At 43.4% G+C, this 14,867-nt stretch overlaps 1 pseudogene; it reads left to right on the top strand.

The window, feature by feature from the left end:
* The window catches only part of LOC121834036, a 107,966-nt pseudogene that overhangs the window by 30,347 nt on the left and 62,752 nt on the right, over positions 1-14,867 (top strand).

Raw genomic sequence — 14,867 nt, 5'->3', positions numbered from 1 at the left:
TCAATGTTCGTATGGGGTCATTCTACCTGTCTTCTACTGCGCGTATACTGTTAACCGCACACTTTTTCATGAAATTAATCTTGCATGCTTTGAATTATAAATCTTCAACTACTTCTATCCCAATGTGGCTTGTGGAAAGACGTGTAATTACAAGTTGTATAATTTTTTTCTTGCAATTGTTTCTGCTATCTGAGTTGTGAGCTCACATTCCGCATCTTGACCTTGTTCGTTTCTTCTGTTTTGGGTATGTACTTTGTATTGACTGACTCCGAGTGGCCTCTTGATGTGATTTATATGCTTCTTTTGCACTTTACATTCTGCCAAAATCCTGCTGTGGCAAGAAAACTCGTACAAACTGTTATAGTTTCTGCCTCTATCTAATCACACCTTTTAATTCTAGTAATTTGTATATAGCATTTTGTTCTTTTAATGCTTTCTAAAAAAACATAATAATTTATAGTCTGCACCCAACTCTTCGGTAACTAATAGAAAATTATTCGATTCGCGCTCGATTTGATTTGGAAAATCATTATTCACACCCCTTTTACAAAAGCTACTTCCAGGCTAGTTCTTCGGCCTGTAAAACTGTTCGACTTCCTTCAGAAGTGGATTTTGGAAATTTGTTAGAGCAGCACAGACTTCCCAGACTTTTGAGGCGATGGGAAAAAATGTAACTGGAATGTATTCCAGTATCGTGTAGCCCTTAATGCGACCGATCGCCCTCTCAACGTGCACACGGGCCCTGGCAATTGATTTCGTCAGCAGGACCTGTTGTGGTGTGAATTGTGGCGTTGAGAGGAACGGTGGTATGTTAAGGCTCACTCCAGGAGGGAGGAGGTCTCTGATCAGGAAGCCCTTGTCTGCGAGGACAAGGTCCCCTGGCACCAGTTGTTTTAGCACGCCACAGTCCTTCACGATATCTTTGTCCGTGTTGGATCCTGGGTAGAGTTTGCTGACATACGTCACAACCCCATTTGGCGCCACACCAACCAGGCCTTTCAGAGTAGTGCTGCGCTTGTAGGGGCTGTACAAGATGTTCTGGAGTTTCATCTCCTGTTGCATTGTAGAAAAAAATGAAAACAAAGTTATTGAGGATTTTTGAAAGACAAATGAGCAGATTAGCTCAGACTGTCCTGAAACACAATAGCACTCAAATTATATCTCTTGAAGTGGCACGAGTGGGTCATGTATACTTAACACCCTCCGCCACAAAGTGGGTAAGTAATTATACATTTTAAGGTAGATTATCTTACATTTATAAAATATAAAATTTCACTCAGTGCTCTTCGGAAAACCTGGGCTAAGAGGAAACACATAGGTTTGAGAACTTATATACCAGCTTCTTAAGAGGGAAGTGTGCTTGACTGCAGCAAAGACGTGTGTGATTTTTGTTATGTTTTGATGGAGATCTACCATGATCAAGAAAACCAGCAGATCGAGGCTCAGCCGAACTGCTGCTTTCCCACGGTGCTTCCGCGTGCATTGGGAGAAGCAGAAGTTCCAGGAGTTCATGTAGATATTTATGCACATGTTTTATAAAAGTTTTGAGTTTTTATATGGCATCAATTATTTACTTAGCTATTTCAAACTTGTCTCTCACAAGATTATCATTAATCATCGCACTTTGACGTTCTTCACAAGTTACATCACCACTTGGGCAAAGACAGCATCTGCTTTCATGCAGTCCTGTATGTGTTGGCAACATTTCTTGCCAGCTACATATAGGCTGTTACAAATTTGGGCTGAGGCACCCAATATTACAAGCACTCAAAACACATGTGTTGCGAAACAATTGCTAGAAATATAGGTCAGGCAGGAGAATGTGATATGTGTGAAACATTGAACGGTATGTGAGCTGTGTACGTTCAGGTCCTGTAGCAGCTGCAATTCTTTCTTGTGTTTTTTTTTTTTTCTGACATTTTATATTTGACATTGTATTACTTCTGTAGTTTATAAAGTTAATGATTGCCAAAAAACAAATCGGAGGCAGCACCCTGAGGCCCGTGACCTAAAAATTCACTGCTAGGAAGATAGAGCAGAATGCTCTTCGATACTAAGGCAATGAAATGTATTTGTGTGATATGGCAGAATATAATACATATTTCCTTCATATGGCTAAGCTGAAAACTTCAGTTGTATTTAATACCTTTGGGACAGCAGCTTCAACCTCTGTGCAGTCGAGGATGATTCTGCAGTTGGTGAAGCTGGCAAAACATGACGGGAGACAGGCCTTGTTCACCGAAGGAATCTGGCCCATCAGCCCATCGCAAAGCACCTTGTGTAATATGTTGACCCATGTGAGCACCACATTTGAGACTGTGGCAGTGCTGCAGCTGAATCGAACAGCAAGGTCAAGGTGGGTGGTGTTCGAGCGCAGCTTGACGAGAGTCATGAATAGCTGGTCAGCCAGCTCAATGGACTGCACCTGCCATCCCGCATGGTAGCTTATGGTGAACCTCTGGCACAGCTCTAGCAAGAGATAAAACATATCTTTGTGTGGCAGCCCCGTGTAGAGAACGACCAGGTTGGTTTTCTCCTCAATTGAACTGAAGGTGAACCGTCTTTGGTGTTCTTTCCCGAAAGCCTCTTCCTCCTGTAATATAATTTAGTGAACCTAATATATATGATATATCATAGCAAAATATGTACTCAAATTACAGTATGTACGACTTGTAACCCCCCTCTGACCTGAATGGAACGAAAAATGTGTGCTATAACTGATGCTGTCAAATTGTAAGCTCGCTTCTCAGTTTATGTATACTTTAAATGCAGAGTTGCATGCTATAATAATATTCTGTGAATGTAGTAGTGCTGACAGTAAATTATGATCGCTGATGATTAGTTTAGTCTATTTTGTGCCCAATATACATGGGTTTCCCTTAAAATCTGCGGAGGAACCTTGACAAGTCATAATCAGCATACAAACCGGAGAAAAGAAAATATTTATCTTAATTTGGCAACTGACTCAAGTTTGAAGTGCATCAAAAGTTAAGATCAGAGCAAACCCTTCTTTGAAGTTTTTCCCAGTTAAATCTCTTATTTCTAGTTCTCAATCATTGTTCGCTATACTATATAATCTGCCGTGTTGAAGCAGCTGGTGATATTTGAAGTAATACTAGTAAGATATATTGTGCAAAGGGGGCTGAATCAATCAACCCCACCCCTGTCACCCCCCCCCCTCCACCCCCTCCCCGCACAACTCCTGATGCCACTGTCTTGGATGTGAAAATATGTGCATGTAGGCATGCTAACTTAAACCTTCAGATGAAAAATCATGGTTATGATTCATATGTTAAAGAGGCATGTTTGATGTGACATCTTTTCAATTAAAGAACATATTAAAAGCACACATACTCTCTGCAGGAAGTAATTCTCCGCTTCTAGTACAGCTCTTGACGTGGTAGGTTTGTGTGCCTGCTGTGGTGTGTGGGGTTCTGTTCGCTTCCTGCAAATCACAATGTGTGCAAAGCATACACAAAGGTTATATGCTACATCAAACAATATTTGTTAAATATAAAGAGATAGAAAAAATTAATTGTGTGTTATTAACCTTATAATGAAATATAACGCATATTCAGGTCCTCACCTCCGTCCACATTGGGTTTCTGGAAATTGGAAACGAGTTTCCTTATTCCAAGGGAAAATGGTTGGCATTTTGCTTTTTTTTCCATCCTTGAAATGGCAACTGCAAATGCGTGCTTGTTGCCCCGGCTCGCTGTCTGCTCTCCTAAAAAAATAATAATAGTCAATCAACGTTTTATTGTACCCATGAACAACCTTGCAGTTGTTCCTCAATAAAATAATAATAATAATATATAGTTAAATAAAACACTCAATTAAAAGTATATATAAACAAAGGTGAACAAGGAGAACGCTATCCACCAGTCTTGTACTAAATATGCTAAATTCAAGAGCTAGTCCGTAAAGGGGAACATATGAAGAGCACAATGAAAAAACAACAGCAAAGGTAGATATATAAGCATAAACAAAATAACCGGATAGCGCATGGACACAGACATACTTCTTAACGCTGCTTTACCATAGCAATGTAAGACTACTGCAGGTTTCAGCTGGATTTTACTCTCACTACTACTTGCATGCAACTACTTTATCAATGTTATAGTAATAATATATAAATATAGCGCCATATTTTAAGACATTATGACCGAACAGAATACGGGTTTTACGTGCTCTCGGTTGGTTCGGTCCTTTTTTTTTACACCAAGGCGACTGTCCGCCAGTGCTACATGTACTCACCTTATGTTTTTTATCCAGTACTTTCGCGTTTTGGGGTCTTGCGGAAATCTAAAGAAACTACAAGAATCTTTCTCCACGCGATGGTTACAACCAGGTACGAAGCACCCTCCCATAGCGCGAGTCCTCGAACAAAATTTGGGAAGTCAACCGATCGCCTGAAGTGCTTTTCTCACGGGTGCAAATGTGATCTTTGAGCAGACGATCATCTCGATCGACGCCAGGACTTTCGAAAAACCATATTTTGCATCTTATCCCACTATGAATTCTTGTAAGTGTCTGAAACTCATTATATTTCAAACAAATGCAATATCAGAATATCGTCTTTATTCACGCGATTCAAACGACTGCGCCGGCTTCGCCGGCCGGCGTGTGGCAGACGGCATACTTCTTGCATTCGTCGTCTGCTGCAGGCATCTTAAGGGGAGACACTGCCCAGAAAAAAAAATTTCTGCAAAAAGAGTTGATTTTGAAAAATTACATTTTTACATCCACCAACATCTAGAGAGTATTCCCAAAAAGTTTCATTAATTTTCACTATATAGTTAATTTTTTATAAATTATTTTCTGTCCACCAAAGCTATAGAAAAGGTAGGGTTTGGAGCACTTTGAACACATTTTTCTCCGTTCCACTTTTTGGTATAAATTCCATTTTAGTCAATCTATCGTTTGATAATGGCAAAACAGGGAAAGCTCATTCTTCCCTTTTCCTGACTGAAATTTAATAAGTAGTGCGGCTATGGAACTTTTTCGTCACTTTACGGATGTCTTTTGTAAAAAATGTTGACATTTTGTCGAAGGCACAGAAGACCAAAACGTTGACCAATTTTGCAGAAGAGAAAATTTATAGAAATAAATTACTTTTTAGAAAAAAATGTTCCATAGCCGCATCCTCTATGCATTCTGCTACATATCTAGCAAATAAAAATTTTTAATATCGCAACAGTTTTCTGACGATAGATTAACTAAACAACGTAGGCGTGTTGCTGATAGAAGCTACCCTTATTTCCTTCTCACTTAACCGACAGACCTGAAATTTTGTTATACACCCTCTAGCATGACCACCAGCCTACCCTGTAAATTTCATTAATTATAAGACAAGGGTTCAAAAGTTGACCCCCCTAGGGGGTGTGCCCCCTTAAGGACCGGAAGTTGCAGTCGTAAATATTTCAGAAAGTAGCGATTACCGGCACACTTCTGTCGAAACATATATGACATTCAAGCTTTGTATATATGTGATTTTTAGAAGTTTGAATCCTACTCCTGATTTTTGAACGCTCAAGTTTTCGCAGCGAAACCGAGCCACATGTATTTGTCCATAACAACGACCCTAGCAACGATTTGTTTGGACCCATGACGTCACACTTACGGAGTCAATTTGATATACGAAGACACATTAACTTAAGCTCCAGTTTCCGTGCATCTCTACTAATGCTGGAAAAAATATAGGAAGATACAATGTGTGATAGCAGTATACCGTAAAATTCCGAGAGATGCCCCACCCCCGAAAAATAGCCCTCCCCCTACTTTTGGCTTGATTTCCTATGTTTTATTAAACACCGTGAGATAGCCCAGTCTAGTACAAGTAGTGTTGGGATCAATGATGGCCTCAGCATAAATGCGGCTGGTTAGCTTTGGCGAGGTATAAGCGAACGTTGCTGACTGGGAAGTACAGTCATTTTTGCTTTGTTGTCCCTCCCACCATAAGAAAGCTTGGAAGGGACACAACCTAAATATAGCAATTTTTTCAAACTTTTCTCGATCATACTCCGAAAGTTGGCCCACTCCTATATTTTCACCCGCTCTCAATGTTAGGTGGGCTATCTCGGAATTTACGGTAGTTATCTCATTTTATTTTCGGCATGTCCTAACCCCTTAAAGAAATGTGTTTAGAAGACATTTTTTAATAAAAAATGAGAAACATTATATTTGGGTTTTATTAACTTCAGATGCACGGTTTCAGCAAGTTTCATTTATAATCATGTAGGATTTATTTCCCCAAAAGTTTTTACCATGCCAGTGGCTTGCTGAGCAAGCAGGCCATGAAGTTTTACTTTTTCTAGCTGGGACTACCCTGTGCATGCTCAACAGAGCTAAAACATGTTAACCCTCGTTAGAAGTGGCATTTATTCTAGTCTTCACCTCGGGAAGCTTTCCACAATCGAAGAGTGTCAGCGTCCGAGGAAAACTGATACATCCAAACAGGAAAAATGTGGCAAACATGATTTTAGCGAGCTAATTGGTTGTCATCCAAAACAAGGCTTTCAGTTTACCCCGTCCAGTGACACTGTATTGCGTCATCTTCATCCGCGAGTTTTTGACAGCACCATTCACTTCAGGCCACTAAGTGTGCAACCTGCTTAGAACCTTTAATGCGAGCAACACAAATATTGGAGAATTTCTGTTCTGGTTGTAGTTGGCCAATTCATGGGCAGACATATCTGAATTGTATTTGGCCGAGGGTGTTTTGCTGTTATTACCAGACGTTCTGGTGGACGTCCAAATGCTTTTATGCGTGGCTCCGTGTGGGAGACGACGAGGGTACCTACTGAACAAGTACTGCTTTGCAGAATCCTGAACTCCACGCAGCAGACGTCTTCTTCGGCCCTGGCCTACGACGAGATTGCCAAGATCATTGACGAGGCTCAGAACATCTCGGAGGCGGCCCTTGCTACTTCGAACGAAGCCCACGACAATGTATGTTCTATTTGAATGTACTTGCATGTGCTCCTTCTCCAGAGCGCACTCCTTGTAGAACAGCTGAGACCTTTATTCTTTTACTTTCGTGTTCCAGAGGTAGGACTTTTTATGAGGCTTAACTTTGTGTAGTTCAGTATATGTGCACTGTACTGTTCAACTATGAAAGCTATAAAATATATACCGTAATATCCCGAGTCAACGCCCCCCCCCCCCCCCCCCCCCCCCACCGCCTGAAATTCTCAAAAATTGTGGGGTGGGCCATGACTCGGGTACCGAGCTCGAAAAGTTTCACAAAAGTTTAAAAATGTGATTTTTTTTGGTCTGTGTATAGCGAAGCTAGACAGGAGATTAACTGAACTCAAATCTCGGGTTGGTATCTTACTTGCGACTCATTTTACTGTCGAGCAAAATCCACTGCTTCACGGGTAGCTCGTTTCCGCCTCCTCCGAGCAAGCGCAATTCGAAGCCACGACCGCTGCAGCCTTCGGTCCAACGTGAACGGAAAAAAAAAAAAAAGAAGAGAATCATTGAAAAAAAGAAAAAGAAAAGAAAAATCACAAGAAGCCATTGTGACCGAGCAAAGGTGACGAAAGCTGAAAGGAAAGCGGGTCCCGCTTCCTTTTCGACTTCGGAACCAAGCAAACCGGCAGCCTTTAACCGACGCCTAAAACAAACCCAGTACAAAAGCAAAAATAAGATAACAAAAGCGAAAACCATAAAAAGGCTCTCTCCGCGGGCGCGACCGTTGCCGCGGAAAGCGCGCGCACGCACAAACTCAATGACCTTCCAGTTTGTGGGTGCGCGCGCGCGGCTCCAGGACAACTTTTTCATAAAGTGCAGTAGCCACCACGGGGCTGCACTTTGCGGCCCCACAAAGGCACTCACAGTGACTCTCTAAAATGTCGCCTTTATCGGAGAGCGTCATTTTTACTGCGTAGCTACAATTCTTAAACGACGCCTGTATATTCGCTACTAGAGTGAAGCTCTTCGCCTCAAAAGAAAGGACGTATCCTACAAGGTATTTTCCTTCGCCTTTTTCGAAGGCCGCATTCTTGTCTGTGAAAAAGCGGTGAATCTCCGACAGACGCAGGAAAGATAAAACAGCCATTGCTTTGACTAACAGACGTAAAGCAGACGATGTAAACTGCGTCAACCGCGCCAACCCGCTGAAGCCGTTAAAGGGTGAGGAGTCTCGCCGTACACGAAAAGAGGGAACTTGCGGACGGTAACCTCCCTCGTTCTCGGTTCTTAGCAAACAATCCTTGGCGCGTCAGCCATCTCGGCCGCGAGTCCTTTGGCTTCACTCCTTGATGTGTGTCTGCTAGTTGTTAGACAAGAACACATCTTACCTCTCAAGTTATTTCGTCTGCCCTCTCTGAAAGGTGAAGTCGAGCTCGCTCGTAAAGGTAAGACAGCTGTTGATTAGCAGACGACGTTGCAAAGGAGCAGACGACGTTTAGATAGTGGGTCGTGGCGACCCACTATTTTTTCATTCGAGCCAATCAGAGCTCGGCGTTCTGACGTTACTGCAACCCCTGCACAAGAAGCAGACGAACTTGCTCTCCGCATACTTCAAAGAGCAGTCGACAGGAGGCCCTGATAGTACCACGGGCCACGCAGAGATATGTTTGCACTAATGTAGATAGTTATAGTACAAGCATGGCGTCTATGTAACGCAGCATCGTGTTGGTAGTACTCAAGTGGTCTGGGGAATGCGAGATGTCCCAGGGGGCTGGAAAACCAATTGCTACACGGCATCTCGTTGTCTTTCCCGTGTAGATTATCTGGGGAGGCAGAACGGCTCCTCCCAGTGCAATGGACTTCTTCCAAAACCGACGCACCCCATTGCGGCGAAATACCACGCAGTGCACTCTGGGAACTAGTTGGCCACTCAGTTTCGGTTTCGACTGAGCAGCTCCATCTCATGCTATCACGCCGCGACCGAACGCGCTGCTTGCGTTTTCGATTATCTGACTTGTCACGAACGTACAATACACTCATTCTGGAGCGATACAAAACAAAGACCGGGGCAATTTCCTTGGTTCCCGAAACACCGGATATTGTGCGTGCGTATGTGAACGTAGTAAGTCGTGGCTTAGTCACCTCACCCCACGAGTGCATCTTTGAGCTAAATGTCAGTAATCCCGTCTAGTACCAGTGAGCTACAACTGAAATTTGTTCGTCTGGAGCCTTACACGCATTTTGTTTGCCAAACGTCCGCTTCTTGTTACTTCATTGGGCGAAAAGCAAGCCGCATCCTCACAGGATATCAAAGTTGAGGCCAGCGTATACGCATGAACTTTTAAGGAAACGCAATAAATTCGACCTCACTACTGCACAAAAGTTACTATGATGTCTTCCTCATGACATCATGTATCTCCCACTCAAATTTTATGCTGATAGAAGATTAACTTTTCGCAAACGCTGAGATCGGCTAGCTACGACGGAGGCCCTAACAAGCGTTTCCTACTCCTCGCTAAGCCTTTTTGGACAAGCTTTTACTGACGTCTGAGATCTGTGCCGGGAACGGTGTGTCTGAAATTATCTCGGCATAGTCAGGCAGGAAGAAAGCAAACACATAACAAATATTATGGCCATTAGCAACCGTCAAATGCGCTTTGAATTCGTTCGAGCACTTGTCTGAAGAATGTCGCACCGTGCGCCGGACGGGCATGAACTCCAATGCGGACCGCATAGGGGTTCATGCCCGTCTGACGCACTTCCGGCGAACGGTGCGACATTCGTCACACAAGTGCTCGACTTTTGCATTCTTAAAACGGTCTGTATGCGCGAATGTGCTTATATGATTGCAGGATAACTTTATGCGCATACGCGATGTTGAATATTAGTGAAATGCAAGCGGGTGGGGACTTCACTTCGTGCAGTGCTGCGGGTCAGTACAGATAAGAGGTAAGTAGTGTGTTCAAATTGAGCTTTTCAATGGCACCTCCGAGTTTTACCTCGCATACTCAGGCACATTAAGAAAAACAGTAGTTGCAAAAAGAAATATTTCGTCTATGGACGCACGAAGCAAACAAACTTCCTGATCAACAACACTAATGTAAAGGCGCGAGCTCGATGTATGCATACTTATTGTTTGCTACAGCTTGTTGGTTCGTACACAAGCAAGATCCCCGAGCACCCGAGCTTCGCAGCGTCGAGACTCCCAGCACTGGCTCGTCCACATACCTCGATTGGAGCGCTAACAGGAAGGCTCAAGTACAAAAATAAAACAAGCATGTGTTAAGACAAGCTATACGTCTCGGGCTTGTGCTAAAGCTTCGAGGTCTGGCCATTTAGGTTAGTTTAGAGACCACAAATGACGCTCTCGGGACCAGAAAACAATCTCTTGTCGACATGTCGATCGAAACCGAAACCATGCCACCCTCCTCCCTGGCCAACTAGTTCCCAGAGTGCAACGCGCGCCGTGTTGCATGCAGGGCTTTATGGAAGTAGTCTATTGCGATCAGGACAGTAATCACTCTCTTGTTGTCACGTCCAACCAAGGAGATTTGTGGAGATCCTGTGGAGATCCAGTGGCTTACCAGGCTTAGCTTCGAGCCAGTTTGGTCCCAGTTAAGTACCATGTCTTTCGGAATCTAATTTTCGCGCACCACGTCTTCAACTCTTGCTAGAAACTCGCTCTTGATGTCTTCGAAATCAGTTGGAGCTTTCCTGGCTGTCCGCGTTACTTTCCTACGGACGAGGTTCACTCTTCTTATCATGGATTTTGCCCATTTTGCCGCAGCAGAATGCCTGGAGAGCGCAGCTGTGAAAGGAAAATTTCCATAAAGTAATTTACTTTATACTAACATTGCAGTGAAAAATCAAATAAATTTTTTTGCCTTTTATGTCATCCACAAAACCTTAACATCTTTTATAAAAGACATCCACAAAGTCAAAAAACAATTCCATAGTTGCACTGCCCATAAAATTCCACTTAGGTAAAACAATAAGCGAGTCTTTCCTCTTGTCCCATTAACAAACAATAGTTTTCCTAAAATGAAATTTATGCCAAAATGTGGAACGGAGAAAAATGTGTTCAAAGTAAAAAATTTCTCTCCAGATGGTGGTGGATGTAAATATGACATTTTTCAAAAATCAACTTTTTTTGCAGAAAAGAATTTTTTTTTTTTTTTGAGTAGTGTTTCCCCTTAACAATTCCCCAACCAGTGACAATGGTGGTCGTCTGGTTAATGATGCTTCCCTTCTATCGGAGCTTTTGAATGTAATCTTGCACGTCCTGATCCAGATTCCCCAATTTCACATTTGTTTTCCCATGCTGCATGCAGTAGGACTTCAAGGGATGACTTGCTATACTTGTTTTTACGTGAATCTGCATGCAAAAATACTCTAGAAGCCGGGCGAAGACATGATAACCAGTAACAAAGTCGGCTTGACACAACGGAAATAATAATTTAGCTAAACGTTTCACCTCCCTTGTGGGAGGCATCTTCAGTAATGCAAAGAGCAAATGAGAGTTGCTTGGAAAGTTTGGCTATTTAGGCACGAGGTATTTAGATTAAAAAGTTAAAAGGCGCGAACGAACAGGACGAAAAAAGAGACACATACGACACGGACAGGCGCATTCCAGGTATTTAGGTTCTTGCATGGCTTGGGGTGTCTCGTGAGGTGGGCAGCACCCACTGGACCAAGAACCATGACACATACCTAGCTGGTGAGGCTGTCGCTGCATTGCAAGGCAGCTGAGAGTGACGAATGCCTCATGCATTAACTTAACAGAAGCAACAGAATATGAGTTATTGAATTTCGACTTACATTTCCATGAGGCGGGGCTTTGTGCTGCGTCAGGCTGCAACACTGACTGATGGTGTCTCATGCACCCTTGCACAAGGACCACTCCAAATTAAAAAAAGGTCTCGGGCATGGAACAGAGATGTCAACAGCACACCAAGTCCACAATATTATAGGTCACCTGTGCCTCTTTCAAATCATGTCAGTAAAAACATCTTAACACAAGATAAATTATTGCTTTTAATTTACTCTCATAATCTTGGTAATTACCAAAGGAACAAAAATCTCACTTATCCTCGTTACACGCACTCACTTGACTTTCAGAATGTAGAAACAAGCTTGGAACTGCTGGTGGCTTTCTGTCTCCTCCAGTCGTCAGAGCACCTCGTCTGGAACTGGGAGGGTTGGAAGTGGTCCTGCAGCGAATAACGTTTTGGTAGACGTCAAAGCTGTGTATTCAGCGGCTCAAGTCATAGTACAGTTATTCCGCTGATGAGAGGCTCATGCTTTCAAAATATGCGGTCTTACAAATCCATCATCGCACGACGCCACAGGCCTGAACCACTCGTCTTTCTGCGGTGAAGCGAAAGTACACAGGACGCTTCCACGGCAGTAGAGAAAAGATCACAAAATACGCGGTTTGGTCGCAGTGCACTTGTGTCCACCGTGTTCGCGTCACAATATTAACAATGAACAATACCTCGCCTCGCAGAGGTACGTCCAGTTGGGAGGTTTCCCCCCCGTGCCACGCTTGATTCTCAAAAGCCACAGTTTCCGTCTCCTCTGGGATTCCGGCAGCTTCAACAAGCTAATTCCCCTGGAAGCTCTGTTCCGGCACTTCAACGCACAAGAACTACCCATTTTTCAGACAAGACCGCAACTCCCGCGGCTACACAAACTTTTTTTTACGTCATTTAAACGCACATGTCCGCGTGTTCGGTCCTCTTCGATTTGGTTGGCAGGGTTTCGAGTGCACATTCATTTATTCTACCATTAAAGAATGCTATGACGAAAAGCTCACATGCACCAAGTTTTCAGTCACCAGGCACTTAACTTTTCTAACTCTAGCGACGCTAAAATGAATTTACCGAACCCTGCTTTACCTGTAACGCTCACGACCACCGCTAGGGGAGGTTTTGCGGCTTCTGATTGGTGACGAGTGGCCTGCCAATCAACTTTCCGGCCAATAGCGCTCCCCGATTTTCACCCCATTGATACCAATGAATGGCCAAACTCCTAATATATGGCTCTGGTTTCACAGAGTGTACATGATTGTACACAGTGTGTCTTCAGGGGTACAAACCACATTTGAAGAGTAGATAAATTTGCTAAGTCCCGTACACAAATGTGTACACCATGTCTGGAGGGGATATTTTGGTTTTTGTTTCGTGGCTTAAAGAAGAAAAAAAATGTTTTTCTCTCTTCCATGTCTCCAGACCGCTAATGGCTGCCGCGAGCCACCGTGCATATTTTTTACGCAGCGAATCTACAATGGACCGGTTGAAATACATAGAGCGCCAGCAGCAGGGGATTGTGGGAACCCTTCGCACAGATCACACACTTTCTCGTTGCGTCTCTGTGACTGCGCGTGATTCATGGCAGTTTCACACACCCCAACCCCACAATTAGTGGTACCGTGAGACCACGTGAGCAAACGAAATGCTGACGACGTTTTTTCTCGTTAAACCCGATCTGTAACCTCACGGCATGACTCGTGAGCATTTCTGGTCCTGACGCCAGCTCTAGGCGCACGTTAGTCTTGTGCAGGTTAGCTTTCTGCTCTTTGCATCGTTCAATCAGGTAGGCCCCACTAAGCGACAGACTCGCACTGGTATCAATCAGTGCTGCCACAGCTATTCCGAGCACTGTAACTGCCATACGAGGCTCAATTAACTCAGGGTCAGGATGGATTAGACATACCAATTGAAGTTTTGCCAGGTTGTCCATGGTCTCTCTTTTTGTGATCACATCTCTTTTTGTGTCAACATCTCTCTTCTTGTGATCAGCATTATGTTTGCATCTTTCCAAGCTTGCGGTACCTTTGAGGTTCTTAGGCATCCCGAGATCTCTGCCAGCTTTTTTAGTACAATAGCAGTAATTAATTACCAACCACACTTGAAGCATACAGCTGATCAGCTAAAAAGTGGACCGGACAGTTGTACATTTGGTATAGCTTGCCAATGAGAAAAAATAAATAGCTTGAGCAACTATAAATAGCTGGTATTGCTGGACCAGTCCTTTTAGTGTTGAGTTTACCTCGCCTGTTTGTACCCACATTTCAGCATCAACTCACTTCCACCTTTAGGAAATACCAGGGGGTAGGACGTTCATCCCGAACAAGTTCCCACTTTGAACAGAACGTCTGTAATTGGGCTTCAAGGCGGGACAATGATCACTGAAAGCATTGCATGCCAACGCTTGCAATCCGAAGTCAAGTAAAAAGGAGGCTATTTCTTTGCATTTTTCATTTTTTTACTTTTGGGGTTTAGATTTTAGGAACTGCAGGAAATCCCACTGCAGATCATTGGACTCCTGCACAATTGCAAACTGACGCTGCCTTTCCCTGTGTGTCCTTCCTCTTGCTTCACGAAGCTCTTGCCTCTGTGCCCTTGTTCCTCAAGGACCAACATGAGAAGGTCCACCTGCTTGCAGGAGGACTTTTTTTTTTGGGTGGTTTCTCTTGCGGTTTTTCAGGAAGATCCACCGTCTCATTCACATCCTGTAATTCCTCAGGGGAGTTGTCTTCAAGTTCCAGATAATAGCCATGTGCTTATCAGAAGGGCCCATGATACATGCATAACTTAAAAGGGTCATGCAGCGGTATTGGGTTTGAATGTTTCTCACCTTGCACCTAAATATTGTACCTAGCACGACCCAAGCATACTTGAACGCGATGCCATGAATCCAGAACTTGTGTTGTCGCGTTTTAATTGTAATGTAAACAGCATACTACTGTTTTCAGTCTCCGGTTCGAAAAGCTTGATGATTCGGACGTACCCTTTGCTTGTGATGACAATTGGAGACGACTCAACTTCAGCTCGTGACAGTGAAAGCCTCGGCGAGCATTCGGGCAGTGACTCGTTTTTAATCAAAGAATGATGAAAATAGTCAAACTTTAACAATGTGTTGAGCTCAGCACATTGTTAAAACTAAAACAG

Source organism: Ixodes scapularis, unplaced genomic scaffold (genome assembly GCF_016920785.2).
Source record: "Ixodes scapularis isolate PalLabHiFi unplaced genomic scaffold, ASM1692078v2 ptg000303l_1___fragment_1__unscaffolded, whole genome shotgun sequence".
NCBI classification, from domain to species: Eukaryota; Metazoa; Arthropoda; class Arachnida; order Ixodida; family Ixodidae; genus Ixodes; species Ixodes scapularis.
Note: the sequence above shows the minus strand (reverse complement) of the source record. Positions and strands in the feature narration are given on the sequence as shown.